The sequence below is a fragment of the Falco peregrinus genome, chromosome 2 (assembly GCF_023634155.1).
Source record: "Falco peregrinus isolate bFalPer1 chromosome 2, bFalPer1.pri, whole genome shotgun sequence".
In the NCBI taxonomy this organism is placed as follows: Eukaryota; Metazoa; Chordata; class Aves; order Falconiformes; family Falconidae; genus Falco; species Falco peregrinus.
This window is the reverse complement of record NC_073722.1, coordinates 97,561,124-97,577,424: the sequence shown is the minus strand read 5'-3', so window position 1 is coordinate 97,577,424 and position 16,301 is coordinate 97,561,124.

The following is a 16,301-nucleotide window of genomic DNA, read 5'->3' as shown; positions in this document are numbered from 1 at the left end:
ACGTGAATAAACGCTCACATCCCGTGTCAGGAGCTAGTCGGCAGCATGGGAGTCACGCAGGCAGGAATCAAACTCGGGCTGGAGGAGCTGGGGCCGCACAGGGGAGGGGGGAAAGTACCAAGAGACCCCAAAGCTTTGGTTTCATCAAAGAATGTAAAACTAATAAATAAAAAAGCTGCAGTAATGAAGATCACCTTGCTGTCTGTGCTTGGTACTTGATGTAATCAAATGCAACTGGAATGTTTAGCTGCAAGTGGCACCTTGGTGGTCCAAAATAAGTTAATTAGTTACTTTATGGACACCCCTGTTTCGTTCCCGGGGAGTGCAGGGGGAGTACTTGCCTTGCTGTGGGTGCACACGCTGCGCCCACCGCTGGTGGGTTGCTGCGGGGCTGGTGGCCCTGGGAAAGGGGTGGGTGACTGGGTGGGCAAACGGTTGGGCAAAGGGCACCCCGAGGGTGCGCGCAGGAGGTTGCGAAGAGCATCCCAAATCCACCCCCTGTGGGCTTTGCCCTGTGGCTGGGTTGCATCCCCTGGGGTCAGGGTGGGGGTTACAGGGGCCCAGGGCACGCATCCCTGTGAGACACCCCTCTTTTGCAGCTCCAAACCAGAGGCAGCCCCCAGCTGGAGTACGCTGGACTGGTGCCTTCTCTGGTTCCCCTCGTCTTGCCAGTGAGTCCTGCACACAGCCGAGGGTCCCTCACCCTCACGGCAGCATTGGAAAGGGGTTCAACTTTATTCCAGCATTGCTACATGGTTTTAAGTGTGATTTAATAACCAACATGTGAAAGAAAATCCAAAGTGAGAAATTTTGCTGACTGAAAAAGTGCTGACAAGGAACTGATCCTGCTCACAGGGGTCCAGGGGCACTGGCTGAGAGCTGCCCAGCCCCGATCCCGGTAGCTGCGTGTAGCACTAGACTGGGTAACACCTTCCCTAACTTCTGCTTAAGGTGAAGAGTAAAGCTGTACTGATTCATTGTGTGCTTCTCACAGCCAAACAAAGGAGTAAGGCCTCCCTGCTCTACAAAACGCTTTAATGCTTTTATGGTCTTTTAATGAGGGCTCATATCAGTCAGGTAAAAGTGAAGTGGAACCAAGGATTAGGTGATGTCTGCAGATGGTATGGAGGTTGCTCTGGCATTGCCCCCTCCTTCATCTTGCAGGTTGGCTCATTTGTGTTGGGAGAGAGCAGAAGGGGATTTTTGGGGAGTACAAGAAGCGTAAGGAAGAATTGTGGATGAATCAACAAAATAAACAGAGCTGATGAAGCGCAGCTTCCTCGTCAAAGCACCAGGACAATAAATGCTCATTGACTGAGTCGGCACAATTCATCGGATCTTCTGGTTTCTGTATCAGCCACTGAGCCGTTTCCAAGCTCCTTAGCTGGCTTACAGCATGACTTGTCTTTTCCTATCTTCTTCTGGTGCCAGAGCAGCAAAAGGTAAGTGAGGAGATGCCGCCAAGACAGCCGAGCCACCCATTGGTGCTGTAGTCTGGGCCTCCCATATGTGATCCTCAAATTCATTTTTTTCCCAAAGGAGATTTTCTTTTCAGTTATTCCAGTAGGATCTTGCTATACTTTCTTTGTGCCAGCATGATTTTGCACAGAGAGGCAACCCGTGTCACAAAAGACTTCGCAGCATTATGGAAAGCTGTTGGTTTTTTACATCACTCAGATGTCAGCAGGTGGAAGGTTTCGGGAGCATCCCTAGGCGCAAACAAGGACGAGAATTTTAAAGATGTCTCAGCGTATTAGGAGGCAAAAACCCAGCTGGGAGGTAAGGATGGAGGGCACATCCTGAGCTGTGTTTAGACATTTCCTGAAGGGAAAAAGGAGCCCAAGCACCCCCGGTGCTCTGCACAGCATGCGGGGCTGCAGAAATGCCATTGCTTGGGCTAAATTTGACCATGCATGGCCACTGTATACTCAAAGCAAGGTGAAAAAGATACTCCACTCCAGGAAGGCTGGGCCCTACCCATCCTGCCCCGTCTCTGCCACCCTGCTGGGGTGAAACCCTTGGTGGTACTGGCTCCAGGCTGGAGAGCCCAGCTGGCAGGCATCGGGCGTTTGCTCCTGCTGCTGTCCATGCTCAGACTGGAGAGCAGGGGCCGAAGCATCTGCAAAATTGCCATCAGCATAGGAGTGACATCTGATAAGGGGAGCAGGAGTTGAATATTTTCTTAACCCATCTTTTCCTCTGCCAGTGTTTAATGACAATGGGAAAGAACTATGTTAAATTACCCTTGGAGGTGGGTTATGGTATTTGGAAGCTCCCTGTAGATTTTATCACTTTGTACCCTTGTGGCCAAGCTCGTTAGATCAGCATTTACAATAAAAGTCTGCCAGACCTAAAAACAGTTAGGTGATTCCAAAAAATCCAACCTCGACTTGTCCTAAAACTGCTGTTTCGGGGATCACTAAAACAGCTTGTGAATTTAGGTCAAACCCTGGCTGCAAACAGTTTCAGCTGGGGGAACAAAATGGTAACAACTCAACATTTTTTGTGCTTTTGAATGGAAATATTTTCATTTTGTATGTTGTGCTGCCTTTAGAAAGTGAACTCAGTTATTTATTTAGCTTTAAGTACAAAGGAGGAGATTATAGAAGAGCAAAAACTTTCTTCCCAGCTGGTCAAGCCATGACCTGCAGTGTGCTGTGCAATCAGAGGGGCTGCATTTGTCAAGGCACCAGGTGCCTTTAAACAAGCAAACCTGTGAGCAGCTCTGGGAAAAGGCACTACACCAGGTTCCGTCTGCCGCACCAGGAGCGCCGCACCACGACCTGCAGTACGGCCCCCTGGAAGCCAATGAGCCCAGCTCCATGCCTGCAGCCGGGGACAGCCCTGGTGGATACGGCAAGTCTGGGAAGAGGGTGCTGTCTTGGCTGGTAGATTTGCCGCTACTGAAAGCCACCAGCCGCTGCTCAAGGGGTGGGAAGAGGTATTGACAGGACCAGGATGAAAGTTGCTCTTCTTTTAGCATTTCCTCCTTTAAAGTGATCAGAGCTTGTGAACAAACAAGGGCACCTTGTCCTATAGCTTGTGTGGAGCTTGAGATTTAACTCTGGGAGAGAAACCTCAGCAATGAAGAGAAGCAAAACTCAGTCCCCGCGGACATCCCCATGGCCCTGTGGACATTGCAGCAAGGAGTGCGGCACGCTTGGGCTCCGGCACCCTGCAAGAGCTCAGCACCACGTTACTCAGTGTGGGCATCCTGGGAGCAGGCAGGTGGAAAGATGAAATGCTGCTGCACGAGCCGCCAGCCTGCTCAACCTCAGCTATTAATCGGCACCAACTGGAAGCTGCAAATCAGCCAGTTTCCTCGCAAGAAACTGCCCGAGTGCTGCATGCAGAAAGCGGGTAGCCAGAAGCTCTGACAGTGGTGCCATCTGGCCCCCTTAGAAAGCCTGGTTCATTTAGAGCATTGTTAAGGCATGCTGTCCCATCAGACCATGTCTGCCGACTGCTTGCTTCCAAGTTGCAAGAAAAAGTGTTAACTCCAGGTCAGAGAAAACCCAGATTTTGCAAAAACATGATTTCATCCATTTTGTAATATTGGAAAACACTGGGGTAATGAATCCATATTCTGCAGGACTGAGGCTGGTGCATCCCTAGTGGCTGCTGATACAGAAGTCCCTGCCAGCAGCCTGGCCTTGGGACGTTATGCCCTGTGCCTGCTCTGCAGGTTGTTATACTCTACCTAGAGCAGATGAGCAGAGAAATCATCACATTCCCATTTTACTGATGGTTACCATCAGCACTGCTGGTTTGGGCTATGAAGAAACCCAAGCCCCGTGAGCTCTCCTTCCCCTGCTGTAGGAGCTTTACCACCTGCATCGCAGCTTGTGATGTGGCAGCCCTGACACGCAAACTGGGGTCCTCTAGGGATCTGCCCTTCTCTGGTCCCCAGCATCATCCACGGAGGGAGAAATCAAAGGGCTGAGTTGGGGAGAAGGAGCCACAGTTCACCTAGCAGCACAGGGCCGGCGTGAATCACTGGGGTGATTCACTCAGCATCACACAGGAAACCTGTGAGCAAAGCAGGAGCTGAATCAGGGCGGGGGTTGGGGTGGGTTTTTTTGCTTTTAATCATCTTCTCACTCTCATTATCCTTAAAGCCTCTTCCCAGAGGTGGAGGGGGCTTTGCTTGCCAGAAAGGAGCGAGTTAATCACTCCCAGGTGGAAAAGCATGGAGCAGTGGGAATTACTGTGCCCTGCTACAGCCGAGCACCTGCGGAGACTAAAAGGTGATGAATTGCCATAATTTCTGCTCCCTCCTTTACCTGCATTTAATTAAATTGGTGTAAGACAGGTCTGAGCTGGGGACCAACTGATTTCTCTCTGTGTAATTTAAAACACTTGTATGCAGGGGGTAAGTGGGGTGGAAGATGCTGGGCAAAACCCCTACGCATGTGCCCCGTGTCTGCAGCTGCAGGTGAGCAGCCCAGACCCCCTGCGACCCCGGCCCTGTGCCACCAGCACCTGTCACCTGCCAAGGAGACAGGGCTCAGGCATCCAGCCCTCAGCCCCATCATGATGCTTCCTCTCCTCCTCTGGTCAAGGAACCATAAGAGAGGGTGACAGCAGGATCAGACTCACATAAATGGTTTATTTATTTATAGCAAGGAAGGGGCTTTTCTCCTGCAGCTCCACGAGCTCAGAGGGCTGGGGAGGGAGAGCAAGGGGTTTCCAGCATGGCTGAGTCTGTGCCAGGAGGGTGCAAGAGGGAGTGGGAGCATGGACGATCACATGCCTCAGGTAGTGGGGAGCATGAGAGGGTCAGGGGACACGTGTTCATGCTCCCTCAGGCTCCAGCCAGAGAGGCTCAAAGGATGGCAAGATGAACCCCGCTCCACCAAGTCAAGCTCACACCAGCCTGGGAGCTGCTCAGCCCTGGGGGAAAATAGAACAAACCCCTTAAAAAATAAACAGGAGGAGAGCCGGTGCTGGTCTGCCAGCAGCCTGGGGCTCTTGCCGAGTCTCGGTGCTGCTGTCGGGACAGGCTGCACAAGCCCGACTCACACCCCATCCTTCCCAAAATGCTGAAAACCACCCCCCAGTGCTGTACCCTGACGCCCAGAGATGTTGGGTGTTCAGGAACCTGCTGCCGCTGCAGGGTTTTGCTCTGCTGCTATCACTGGGCCGGGACAGCCTGGCACGCAGCAGGCAGCCCCCGCCCCCCTCTCTCGTCCAGCACTTGCGTGATGAAAAGACCCAGTTCAGCTCTGGATGCTGCGAGCACAGAAACAAGAGGCTCAGTGAGCTGATGTGACATGCCAGCGTGGGAAGGAGGGAAAACGAAGTGGAAGGAGTTAATCTCAATGACAGCAGCTGCTGTGCCCCCATCTCTGCCCATTAGCAAGGCACCAGCACAGCTCCCCAGAAGAGCAGCCTCGGGTTTGGGATGAGGAGGTCAGGGGAAGGGTCAAGTCCTGATCCGCTTCCCACTGCCAGCAGCAGAAGTCTCACCAGTGACCTCAGGAAAAGCAGGACTTTGACCCACCTCTGCACCTCAGCCCCTGGGACACAGGCAGGTGACTGGGGACAGACCTTCAGAGCTTTCAGAGCCTGGCTGCGTGCGGGTGCTGGCTATGGCTCCTTCACGGGATGCGCGGGCAGTGGTTTGTGAGGCGCTTCTTCAGGCGGCACGCACTTTTCTAAGCACACCATCTACTTTCTTGCAAGCCAACTTAAATATATTTAGGAAAACAACAAGAGCCCAAGGCTCTTGGAAATTCGTATCATAAACCATCCTTTGATTATTCTTTATTTTTCCTGATCGGCAGTCATAAAAAACATTCTTTAAGGAAATAATTGTGTACAAGGAAATCAGTCATAGGCCATGTAGATGCTGTTATTTGCATAATTACAAGGAACCTGATTGTATCGCTTAGCTTTGTCAAAATAAAGAGAAACGATCTTGTACCGTATTTTGGTTGCATCATTTTCTGATGCCTCTGAACCGATCAGAACACCCAGCCCTGGAGCTGTGTCGAACCGGCCTTTCATTCACCGCCTGGGGCCATGGCTGGGTGGCAAAGACAAGCCCCAATTCTGCCCTTTCCGAAAAACTCCTCCCACCAGCTGCTGAACTCCAGAGCGCAGGGATGCCTCAGCTCTCCTGCTCAGAGCTGTGCTCCCTGGAAACATTTCAGAAAGGGGATCTTCATTAATATTTTTGGGTCAATCCACACCCATGAAAGCAGCGTGGACCTGAGCAGAGATGCTCAGGCTGGTGCCATTCAGGCTCCCTCCAGGCACCCACACTGCCTTTGAATTTTCCCTGCAAAGCAAAGCAGTGATGCTTAAAAGAGGGAGACACAGCACCCTGCTGTAGGGCACAGGGCAAACACTGAGGGCGTGGGGACAGGAGGGACACAGCCATGGATGGAGGAGCTGCTCTGCAGGAGGGTGAGGAGAGCTCAGCCCCCAACAGCCCCAGCAATTGGGACCAGCCGATGCTCTGGCATCTGCACTCCTCCAGCAGCCTAGACTTGGTATACCACAGACAACAAACCCAACCCAAAAAATCGAACATTTTCCATGGAGGTCACAGCTGGGAAAGTTCTCAGGTAGCTCCATCACCGAAGAGTTGCTAAAAACAGGAGTCACGCAAAGCTACATGCCCGCCGGCTCATTAAAATAGTCTTTATGCTCCAGAAATGCATTAAAAAGATGCACACAGGGCCTGTCATTCTTACAGATCTCTTATGCTCGCTCATTCTCAGCTAAACTAAGAAATGCCTGAAGCCGTCAAAGGGGCTGTTTCAAAGGCAGCCTGGAGACAGAAAGGGAGCAAGCCGGCACCTGGAAAGCCTCACTAATCAAGAGAGGGGGATCCGCCTGGCTCCCTCCCTCCCCGAGTGCTGCTCGTGCTTTGGCTTTGAAGACCTGTCATCTGTGATGCTGCTTTGCTTCAACATTTATACTGAGAAATTTTTGCCTGGATTTTTTTTTTTTAAACCAGTCCGCCCACCCTTTGCCTCTCAGCACAGCACTGGGATTTCTGAGCAGAAGCAGTTCAGAGCCTGAAATAAAACACAGGGCAGGTGGCCCTGCCGCCAGGACCATCCCCACCCCAGGCCATCATCTGTATAAACAAAGGGATTTTTGCACTGCATGAGCACCAAGCAGGCTGGATCTAACACGGAGATCCTCAGAAACTCAGGTCTCTGTAATGAAAAGGAGAGACTTTTGCCCCCAGAAGCACTACAAAAATTAATGGATGACTGTAACTACTTGAATCAAACGCAAAGCCATGTGTCACAGCAGCCCTTTTGCAATTTTAGCGGCTTTTTACAAGCCTGTTTACATCTGTCCCTGCCTGATTTAAGCCCAGCAGGAATAAAACTAGTGCAAAGTGAGCAAAGTGAATTGGGGGCAGAAATGCTCTTAACGCGAGCGCAGCCCTCTCCCGGGTGGGTCCTGCCGGTGTTTGGTGGCTCAAAGCCCAGCTGGTACCTGGGGGAGGCCCAAAGGCACAAACGCAGGCACATCCCAGCCCCAGGACTTGTTCCTTCATGCCTGGTTATCACCTGTACGTGCAGGCAGGCCACCTCCCATTGCACAGCAGAGGTGCCCCTGCATCTCTCCAGCCAGCCAAGCCCCTCGGGCTCTCCTGCCGCAGCAAAGGGTCAGGTCGGGGCATGGATCGGGCGAGAGATGCCACCAGGATGCGCTTGAAGCAAAAGCCCATTCCTGCAGCAGGCCCAGATACAGCCATTAACTCCGGGTGCATTCATTAAGCCCAACAATGCCTTTGGATATTTGAAGAGCTGATGTAGCTGCCTGTGGCATGAAAGGCAGAGGTGTGAATTTCCTCCCTTTCTGTGCGTCGGCATCTTTAATCTCAACCGGCTCAGCAAGCCGAGTGCTGACACCATCCGAATCCCAGCTGGCAAACACAACTAATTAGAGACAGTGCCGAGAGACAGAGACAGCGCGGCATCAGAGGCGGGGGTGCAGGGCAAAAAGCAACTGTGGGTGCATTGCCTGAGGCGGGGGTCTGTCCTTCCAACAGAGTCACTCCTCTCTCACTTCCTACATGGACCAAGGTCCATGACTGGAATTTTGAGAGATTGCATTAATAGATGACCCAACTCATTCGTTTTTCAGGGATGGGTTTGGTAGATGACATTTAGGGGGAAGTACAGATCTGGGCTGGCACGCAGCTTCATCAGCCCATTGTACTTGCCCTCTCAGAGGTGTTTTATGAATTACTTACAGGTAGTTGTAGTCTCTGGGATGGTTTAATATTTTATCTTGTTTTCATCGACCAGATGCAGGACAAGATCCCAGAGAAATCAGAGTCCAAGGCTGAGTCCTGTTAATGCCACCACTCACGTTTGCTGAGGAGCCACGGCTGTGCTGCTTGTCCCTGCAGCTTAGATGTGATGCACATCATATGCAGGAGGAATTATTCATACCAAATAATTTCTCCTGCCCATATTAGCTTCTGGGAGAGGCTGCAGCAAATCCACTGGGCCATACAAGCCAAGAGCTTCTGCTAAGCAGCTACTTAGCAGGAAGTTTCATGTTTTAGCTTTCATCAGGGCAAGGCCTGTTGCAGCTATCCCTTGGAGCACCAGCCAGGTTGGATCTAAATGAGCTTTCAAGGTCCCTTCTACTGCAGACAGCTCTAGGACTGTATAATGTGGGTTGCCACTGCCAACCCCCTAGAAACAGAGATTTGAAATCCATTTTTCCAAGGAGTTTTCCCCAGGAGCCTCTGGGCTAACACCACGTTGGCCACCTCTATGGGTCCAACGTTACTGAGCTAGCAGCTCGGCGGGGCTGTGGCAAAGCCCCTGTGGGTCATTCTAAGACCCGAAGAGCACAGCTGGCTAGGCACTTCCCTCTGCAGTCAATACACATGAAAATTTAAAGAACAGCCCGGCACAGCAAGGGCTGCTCCTCCTGCTTCCCACAGCATCCATCACCCGCCCCTGCGTGGCAGGGGATGTGCTGCTCCAGTATTTTTGCAAGGTGTCTTAAAACCAGATTCCTCTGGAATCCAGAGGAGACACACAGACATCAGGCCAGAGCCAACCTCCCTTCTGGCAGCTCCAGTGGCATGTTTGATTCTGCAGGACAAGGACTGGGATATGGGCTGGTGGCCCCACTGGGCTGCCGAGGGTGTCCTGTGCAGCCAGAGCAGCCCAGGCGCCTGGACCACCTGTTTCTGAATGACCCAGAGCAAAGCAATTGATTTTTTGGCTTCTACTGTAATAAATGAGTGGGAAACTTCCAGTACTTAGATCAGGAGATGCTCTGAATATTTATGTTATTGTTCGCCAATTGGAAAAAGAAAAAAGTGCTATAAACGAACATATTTGGTGACCCAATTTGAATGGCTCATTACAATTAGATCAAGCTAATTGCCAGTCTTGTATTTCATTTGGCAACTTGTTAAGCTAATTGAACAAAATAAAACTAATGAACAATTATAATGAATTTTATAATTAGACCATTGGAAAAAACTCAGTGTGAGAATATTTAAGGCATAATGAATGTTTGGGAGGTTTGGCGGGGTGGGGGGGATGACACAGGAGGTACCACTCTCTCCCACCAAAATGCTTCTTCCCAGGAGCTGAAGTTCTTCACACATTACCTATTCCCAAATTAAGTCAGCCTAGTGCTTTCTTAATTATTAATGACATTAATGCCTTTAACATACATACATGGCATTAAAGTGATCCTAAATTCAGGAATTAGCCTGTTAGTGAGGCAGCTCAGAGTTAGTATGTTACAGCTCTTCTCAACTCCACCTTTACAATATGAATCCAAGTCTCTATTAAGGGCGGGTTTATAATGCTAAAGGTGAGAAACAAGCATGTGGTGCAGACAGAGGAGTTCGCCAGCCCCCAACAAGCTGATCCGTCATGTCAGCACACATGCCTGCCTTTCCAGTGTGAGCCAGGGAGGCAGAAATGAGGAAGAACAGAAAGAGCAATGCTCTCCCTGTTATTAGAGCCATTTTTAAAAAAATAAGAGTTATTTTTGTCACATTCAATTCCTATATAGATTTGAATAAACCCATTCCAGCTTCCTTTCACCCCCTGCTGCTGAAGCACAGAAAATTAAATACCATGCAAAGACACAGAGAGTGACCTTTTAGAGTTTCAATTTACAGGGTCAAGCAGGAGCCCACTGAAAACTAATAGAATTGTCACATCAGACTCCGCACAGCTTAAAAACTTCTTTTCCTCCAGTTTGTACATGAAAGTAATTATTTCATATAGAACCCAGTGGGAACTGAGGTTTTGCATTGGGGAATAAAGGCAGATACTCTTAAACTAGGGAGAAAGCATGTTCAACCTTTTCTCTTAGATATCTAGAGGTTTCCAGGACTTCTTGCACTCTGGAAGCAAGCGCTGGCTTTCGGCAGGAGCCCATGGTGCCAAGTGCCATACGCACAGGGCAGGGACAAAGACACACGATCTGGACAGACCAAAGGATGGGAGATGAGGAGAATCATCACTGGAGATATTAAACAGCATGGCACTGATCTCACTGGCTATGAGCAGTATCTCACTCACCAAAACAGTCCCAGCCTGGAGCCCCAGTGACTATAACTTTCTGCTTCCCATTTACATAGTTGCTTTACTTTCCCAAAGATTAAGATAACCTGATTCAGGGAAAAAAAAATCCCCCCCCCTTTTTTTTTTTAATAGGCTATCAAAATCTCTGTTCCCCCATTTTAATTCCAGCTGCATTAGGAGAAAAATCTCTGGTTTTGCAGCCATGTCTCAATATTTTTATGCCATCAGAACCAGCTGTCACCTTTTCAATCTAATTACAGGTTTCACCAGGGGAGTGATAATATCCTGGTATTTGTAGCTGTCTTTGGCACTCTCCATGTTTCATCACCTTACCATCAGCCTTGTTTGGGGGGTAGCTGCAGGTGTCTTCATTTATCATTCTGGAACTGCTGGCACAAACACACTGGGGCCACGGCTGCCCTCCCTTCAGTTCATGCTGCTCGGAGCAGGGTCTGGTCCCACTTCAACATGGGCAGGAGAGAGTTCTGGCATGGAGGATGCAAAGTGCCCTGGCCACGCACCCACCCTGCACCCGCCTCTGCAGAGATGCAGAGTTCACTGCTGCTGCAGCACCTGGGAACGTGCCATCTCTGCCTTACACTGGCACCTGGGAGCCCAGGAGCCCCAGCACTGCACAGACACATGGCAAGGGACAGCTGGTGCCCCAAGACAGTGTCACCTAACCACATCAGGTGGAGGAAGGACACATGTATCATCAGCCCCTGTGTACAGCCACAGCACAGAGAGTGACCAGCAGAGTCCTCATGAGCCAAGTGACACCCAGAGCATCCTCCCTCACCCCAGCAGGACAGCGATGCTTTGCCTCTGAATCTGAACAGCCAGAGGCTGCTACTCAGCAGGAGATGTAACCCCACTGGTTACAGATGTAGATTATTCTCATTACAGCAACCCTGGCAATAACTAGTTTTTTGTCCATTGTGTGAAATTCAATAGCAATCCCTCTGTGTGCTTTCCCTGTTAGGCAAAGCACCTGGACAAAAGCAATCAGGCCTTTTTCTCCCCCACCCCAATAGTGCTAGTAATCTAATTCACACCAGCAGAGCTCAGTAATGCCTGCCACCAACACATGTGCTGAGGGCAGAGGACAACAGGCTGACAGGCTGATCTCTCCCACTGCTTCCTCCAGACTATTTCATCACCTGGTAACAACCACAAGGGCCCCTGATGTGCTAAAAGCTCACACACACATGCAGGGGCTTATACAGAATCATAGAATCATTTAGGTTGGAAGAGATCTTCGAGATCAGCAAGTCCAGCCATTAACCCAGGACTGCCAGTATGGGCTTGTGCTGCTCTGGGCATTTCCTTCTTAATTTCCCTCCCCAGGTAGATGCATATACTCTCTAATAATAAAAAGTTCAAGCAATGGGAACAAACCCTGAAGTGAAGCATGAAATAGGCTCCATGATTCCAGATAGCCAGGTCCATTTAAAGCCTTGCTTGGCATTTGCGTTATAAGAACAAATCCTGTACAAGAATCTCTCTTCATGCTTTATACTCTTGCATTAATTCATGAAGTGTCATGTATCTAGCATATTTTATTATACATGAGAACCAGGCAAATTAAAATTCTCGGTTTGAGTATAACATTTGCACATTCAAGGCCACCTCCTTAGGCCCCATCAAGCTTAAAGTCACACCTGTTTAAACTCAGCTCACCTTTTAAACCAAGTTAGTTAAACTAGCACAAATTCTCATAGTTTTCTTCACATAATTTATTTCAATTTAGCTTTAACCTCTTCGTAGCTAATATAAGCTGAAGAGAAATACATCTGGTTTAAATGGGAATAAACATGCTGCCAGAGAAGGTAATTACAGTTGTGTTCTTGGGGTGTAGCCCCCCGCTTGCTGAACTACCCCAGCCTGTGCCTGCCTCATCCAGGTGCCCCAGGGAAGCCCCACCAGTTTAAATTCCCCTGCAAAAGGAAGGAAACACAGTTCCACATGTTGGTGAGCTCCTAAAAACCACCTCATCCTGAGCAACAAGAGATGCTCAGATTCAGGTGGAGATCATGAGAGGTAACAGCATTACAAACTGACTGGGACTCTTGGGCTGCTCTAGAAAGAAAAACCTGATACACTTGTTTTTAGAAAGGGAAAAAGCCTATTGTGCTAAGCTGGGGCTTAATTAAAATCAGGCTGTTTGAAACATGACCCTAGCGCTCTTGTCCCCATCAAAGAGAAATGTAACAGTTAAGTGAGACTGGGTTTTGCACATCGCTTTCAAAACATATTTTCCAAAGTACCAAAACCAAACTGAACAGGTATCTCCTAGGAATGGGCATCCAGCTACAGTCTCCCAACCACCACAGCACCCAAGGACTGAGGGTGAGGAGCAGCACTGTGACCTCCTCCAGCCTCACCTTCCCCTGGCAGACACACATCCCCAACCATCCACCCCCTCTCAAACCTTCACATTGCTACTGGTTTCAGCCCTCCTCTTGGCCAGTTCCAACTGCTCAGCTTACAGCTCGCCCTTCCAAAACAGACCCCCCCCTCCAAAGGGTGGTGTTGGAGCCATTTTCCAGAACACCACATCCACGGCTTTGGAGAACAATGGAATATAACCAAGCCATGTTTCTAATGGCACACAAACCATTCGGTAAGAAATACTCCCCTACTCCTTGGCAAAATACTCGCTATAAATCAACAGGCTAGAAATGTTAGAAAGTCTTTGTAAAACTAAACCAGAAAACATACAGGAATATCCCCATCAGTGGGACTGTTGCCCTTCAACAACCAATTCTTAACTTCCTTTAAATCACTACAGGAAAGGGAACAAAAATGAAAAAGGGTTCTGAGCAGACTCCTCATTAGTGATGTGAACCTCCACATGTATATGTAATATGTAAACTCATTAATGATCCTAGAGATTATATTTTTTCCAAGGGACATTAATTATCCTTTCAGCTGGAATCTCAGGCTGAATGCTGATAAGCCTCTTGAACTTTGCAAAACCACTTGTCAAAAGTAGTAAGAGGAGAATTCGTTAAGGTCTCCTAATTAAGAAGTACAAGGTCCAATTAAGCTTTCACTAATGTGCTACACAACCCAGTTAAACAATGGCACGCCAAGGATTTTCCTACCCCCACCAACACTGTTTTATCACTTAAGTTCATCTCCAATGGGTGGTTTGGAAGAATTTCTCCGGCCATCAGCAGCAATGATGAGGAATTGTGCAGACAGCTGCAGCCTGCTACATTAATACTTTGGGGTGTCTTATTGTTCTGCAACTGAAATTGTTCCGAGACACTCTGACTCACTAACAGCATTTCAGAGACTGCTTCCCTCTCCTTTGCATAACAGAGTCACTCCCACTTTGCACACAGATCATGTAGAGCAAGATGCTCAAACTGACGTTGATTATCTCATTATTTGAATCTAAAAAGGCCCCTAATTCCCAGCCAGGAAAATATGTGTGCTCTCATCAGCTCGAAGGCTGCTGTACTGGACTGTGGCCATGCTTCACAACAATTCGTAGCTGAGTTTTATTTCTGGAAGAATACAGAGTATGACATGTAGCTTTCTCTTTCTACAAAAGATGCAGAAGAAAATAAAGTTGCATCTTGTTGCTGTCTAAGACCTGATCATTTAAGAGCTAAAAATATCCTCCCCATGAAGCAAGAAAGATGAACCAAGCATTTCTGGATTTATCATCTCAGCTCTGTAGGATAAAATCCAGCCACCAGACAGACCCCTGAGGAAACCAATAATGAGCTAAAAGATCTAAGTGAAGAAATTGCTCAAGGCAGAGCTCCAAAGATCACCTGTATGAAGACCAAAGCCTTCGTACATGCTGAAACATCCCATCAGTCTTAAAGGTGGACAGAGGTTAAGTGGTCAATCAAATGACCCACTAGAAGAAAGGGAAGTGCAGAAGCAATGAAGCACTATTCAAACCAACACTTCTTCCAAATTAGTGTCTGTTCCATGCTCTGACCCAAGCACAAGCACATAGGCAGTTTCAAATACGTTTGTTGACAAATGTGTTCTTCCCACCTCACCCAAGCTCTGGTACCTCTGAGCACCAGGGAGCCAAACCACAGAGCTGAAGGGCCTGACTCACACCACTCCTGCACTGCCCCAGCTGCAGCCTTCCCAGCAAAGGTCTGCACATGGCGGAAGTGTTTGCTATCCACCAACCTTCTCCTCCCTCTGCAGCCTGCTGAGTACCCAAGATTCACACGCTATCTAGAAGATATTTAATAAAGCAGTCTTGATATCTAGCCCCACCAAAGCCCTGGTGTGGGCCAGCTGGAGCTGCCCTTACCAACATGAGGACTGTAGTGAAATGAAGCTGGGTTAATTAGCATTGATAATATACAGCTGTGGGTTGGCTTCAGGGGCAGCGGGCTGGCCAATGTAGATAAGGTGCAGCTGTGGCTGGTTAAGTGGTTGAGAGCCAATGAAGAGAAGCAGCCGCGAAAGAAGCAAGAAGAGAGAGAACACACCCCCCGGATGAGGTGAAGCGAGACAAGGAGAAGGCAGCAGAAGGACTGTATGGAAAGTATGCTGGTATGAGGTGGTAAAAGACCTTGTTGCATCTTGATAGTTTGGAGGGTGCTGCGACAGAGGACCACAGCAGTGCTTTCATCCAGGGACATGACATGGGGAAAATCATTCCCAAACACCTTCCACAAAGATTCACTTGGACACCATCTTCCTGGCAGAGCATTCCCCATAGACACAGATTTTTCCAAAACCAAAGCCCTACAGTTTTGTCTCAAGAACAATCTGGTACACTGGTACTCCTTACTAATGCACTTTAAATATTATTTGAACAGTCATTTACCTGTGTGACTGACTGCTCTGCCTTACAAGTGATATCCTCTTAAATATGTATGCATTAAACTGAAAGACAATAATAATGGCCCCAGGGAAGTTGCATTCCATCAGGCAATTACCTGTGTTTTTAAAATCACTGAATAAGTAATTCACAGAACCAATTTTCTTGCACATAACAATAAACAATTTTATCAGCTATGCCCTGCTTGGGCTGTTGTGTACGAGGTCATTTTATTTCTTCAAGAACCACCACTAACCAGGGAAATTAATTGAAATCATGAGGTAGTAGGAGGGGAAAGTACCTGCTCCAACAGGAGCTGACAAAAGCACATTTCTAAAAGGGGAGTGATAAAACTACGTCTCTCAGAGTCAAGGGCAAATGGGCTGATGCCACCACATTATTTCCACAGTTGCTCTCAAATTTGCAGAAGACTGAGATAAGCACCTAGCCTGAAGTACCTCTGCTCTGAATTTCCTTGCTGCTGAGCATTTCTATCAGAGCTTAAAGCAGTTTCCAGAACTAGCTCTATTTCCATGCCACGCAGGCCACTAAAACCTGAATGTGTAACTTCCCAGACAAAACACTGAACACAGAATTATGAAGAGGCAACAAAAAAACCCCCAGGGGCTACACATTCAAGGTACAACTAGTTACATGCCAACAGCCCAGAGGCATCAAGTCTTTCTGGATAAAACCACCCGAGGTAGGCCAGCACTCCATCAGCTCACACACATTCTGCAAGGAGCCTATGGAGCACTGCAGAGCCGTGGCACTCACAGGAGCTTTTGTTGCCAACACTCTGGTGTCAGGAGCTGTGCTACTATGCCAAACCTCACCCTTGGAGCTGAGCGTCTGGGTGCCACCACTTTGCAAGGACCTCCCTGAAGACACGTTTCACTGCAATTCCCCTAGGCCCAAGCCCTGGAAAGAACACGGCTAGTTATAACCTGCGA